Raw genomic sequence first — 3,595 nt, forward strand, 5'->3', positions numbered from 1 at the left:
TCTAAACTCAAGCTCATAAAGAATTATTTGAGAAACACCTATGACCAATACCAGGCTGAGCGCTTTGGGAGTCTTGAGCATAGAACATGAACGGGCTCGTAGGATCAACTTGAAGATGTTAGCTGAAAAATATTTCAGTTTTTTAAAGAAGAGGAGAGGGTTTAAATAAATGGAAATAATTAACATGTCTACAATTTTTTCTATTTTTATTTTAATGTTTGAGATAGTTTCATTAATTAAATAATTATGATGAATAATTCATTTTAAAGTTTTCTTTTTCCTTTTTGATCTTTTTACAAAAATGTATAAAAATTAAACATTGCACAGCACGGGACTATCAACTATTTACACAAATTTAAAGCCACTCTTAAAAAGTAAAGGTTTGTTTTCTATTACAATTTACCGTAAGTAGAGTGAACATCATGAGAATAAAGGTTAGACCAGGAAGGGAAGTAGGCTATAATTATAACGATGCGTTGTAGGTCAGTAGGAGGAGGAAGGGGGGGGGGTGTTAGGAGCCGACAGGAGGGGCGCATTTCAGTACGCTGCGGGGGGGCGCGACTCTGTCTAGTTACGCCACTGGTTGGAGCTGAACAGTTCTTAGATATATAGGCATAACATTACTGTATCAATATACATTTTAATACATTGATGCACGCCATTTTCAATGATTTATAATATATTTATAATTAATTTCTATTGATGTATGAGTAAACTTTATCGCTAATCAGCCAAGGAGAATTATATTTTTCATTGACCTTTCACACTTTCACTAATTCGCTTTCCTCTTTGTCGTAAGTAAGTTTTCTTTACTTGTCACTCTCAGTCACCCCCTTCCCTAACAAACCCAGTGATAAATAGTACCTTTTATTTTCTCTTCAACGAAAGAGGCTTATTGTCCTTAAATCAATCACCTTCATTCTCCACTTCGGACAAGCTCTTACACGTCTTAACTTAACACTGTTTCATAACACAAGTTGTGCCAATAAAAATAGGGACAAGGCGAAAAGTTTTTTAATTACCCTAAAAATCAAGTAAAAGTAGCATAAATGAAACTTAAAGTGGTTTAAATATTATATTGTGAGTAAGTATCACAACTAATATTTTTTCTATTAATCTTTTATTGCTTGATTCGGCTCCTAATATTATAGTGGCATATTCAGTGATATGTAGCTAATTACTATTAATAACATTAACTTGTTAAAAACTAATAAGGTGGTGTAAAATGACCACCTTATTTTACTGCAAATTAATTAAATAAGGAATCTCTTAGTATTTGTATTCCCAATATAAACGTGTATTGTAAAACATAAAATAGTTAGCAGACGACAATTTGTATTCGAAGATTGTTAAATAATTAAATAACACGTCATCAGAAACTCTGGGATAAAGGGGTCAAAACTTGAAGACAAGCAGATAATAATTTATATTATAAACAAAAATGATTTGGATAATAAATAGTTCAGTACATTTTCCAGGTTTCCTTAAAAGTAATTCCAGACGGGGAAATGTTTGTCCACTGAAGATCATTCTGCAAAGCGAGGCTGAAGCCGTTAATATCTTAAAGATCTTTGCTTCAAATGTCTGAGAAGAATGATGGGGCACTGAAGGCTTTATATTTAACAAATAATCTGACAATTACGAAAGTTGTATATCAAGACACTAAAAAGACACTCGAAAACAATAAATTAACTGGAGAAAGACCTTCCCTTAAAGTTTGTCAATGGAATCCCTAAAATAGTACAAGTTAAAACAAACCTACGTTATTCCAACGGAACACGTAACATGCTCACATATTATTACCAAAATGAAAACATATTAAGGACAAATTTTGCATTACTTTCAAATTAGTATTGTTCACAATCAAACAGCATAGTTCTTGGTCTAGCTGATATGTCCCTTCTCAAGCAGGTAAATCAAGTTCTAAATGGTTATCTTGGACTTGGTTTTCTCTTTGGATAGTTCAGTAAAAGTAACTGAAGCTTCTAATCTACCTGTTAATGTTGATTCTCACCATCCTGTCTTAAGTATCTACTTATAACCTGATGGGTTTCTCGTCAATGACAAACAGAACACGTACTAAATAAAAAATGGGATGTTAATGGAATAATATGCGTGCGTATGTAACACATAAATTTGAACCTAAAGCTAAACTATAGTTCATTTGCCGTAGTGGAATATTTTTGAACTCTATTTTTTTCTTAGCTAATGTACGAAGATACCTTCTTAGTTAAAACTAAGATCTTCCATAAGCGTTATAAGCACATTCTTTTAAAAGACACGACTATTTTCGCTTCGCCCGATTGAGAGAGCTCTGTAATCTAAACTCGGCTGAGTGCTACCAAACTTATTTCAAGAAAGAGAAGCATTCTATCCCAACTGACACACATCCAAGAACATAGCTTACATGTGTTTCAACAATGTTGGGAGGAAACTTCCAGAGCGAAATGCAAGCTTATTGTAAGATTTTTCTTCAGTTCACGACACGTTCTCTTGATACCAAAAGCTACTTCTATGATATTGAAACCTAGTATCCCTGATTTTTACGATGGACGAAATGGAAAGAAAACTAGATCGATTTTAAAATGGCATTCCTATACCTCATAAATAGGAGTGTGAAGGTTGATACGATTTAGTGGTGTCTAATGAGTTTCTTTTGACCTCTTCGAGCCCAATAACTGTTCCCCTCACGGACGTTAATTGTTTAACTTTTTCATGGCTGATATTGTAGACGGTTTGACTTCCAATGGCTTGCTCTTTGCTTATGAAATAAAACAAAACTGAACTATGATACATTGCTTGACTACGAGTATACTTTTAGTTTAAGGTCAGGTAAAGTATACCTTGAATATTTGTATCAAGGGGAGGGGTTACAACCCCCCAAAACTCTAAAACCCTAGATACGCCTATGGGTAACAGTAATAATTGGAGTGTGTCAGTGTGTACAGTTCCGAGGGGTGTCTATTGCTCAATTGTCCGAAGTTATAGGGCTCATTGGAAAGACGGATAGTACTAACAGTACTTTAAGCTGCATAATGCTCATGTCGACTCTCCAGAACTACTTCGCAGAATGGGCTTCTAAGTCTCAACGAGGAAAATGTTACAGAATTTGTTCGTGAGAACCCATTACTCTACTGTCCTCAGTCAGAACAATGTAATGTCAAGAGTACATGATGTTGAAAATTAAGTGTCCAAATATGTTACTTGTTTAATAAAACATTAAGGACATTTGTTTTTTATCATATAATTAGCAGGCCTTCGCAAATATATAATATTTATTGATGTTTCTTTATATATCCATTAACCCATATATACCCTGAATCGGGAGAAGATAAATAGTTACTCACGTCGCAGACTGACGATAATGATCCCGTCAGCTTATGCAGTTTAATGTTATTGTGTTATGATATTGTCAATGTTACATATGCATTTTTTTACATATTTATCATCACTGTTACTACTTATTATTACTATATATTTTGAAAATCTGTCACTGTATCGTGTATATTTTTTACGAATCCATCTTGGACATGTTTTAATTTTACTTTTATTTTTAATATTTAAGTTACCTATATAATAGTTACTTATATTGTGT

This window comes from Homalodisca vitripennis, chromosome 2 (assembly GCF_021130785.1).
Source record: "Homalodisca vitripennis isolate AUS2020 chromosome 2, UT_GWSS_2.1, whole genome shotgun sequence".
NCBI lineage: Eukaryota > Metazoa > Arthropoda > Insecta > Hemiptera > Cicadellidae > Homalodisca > Homalodisca vitripennis.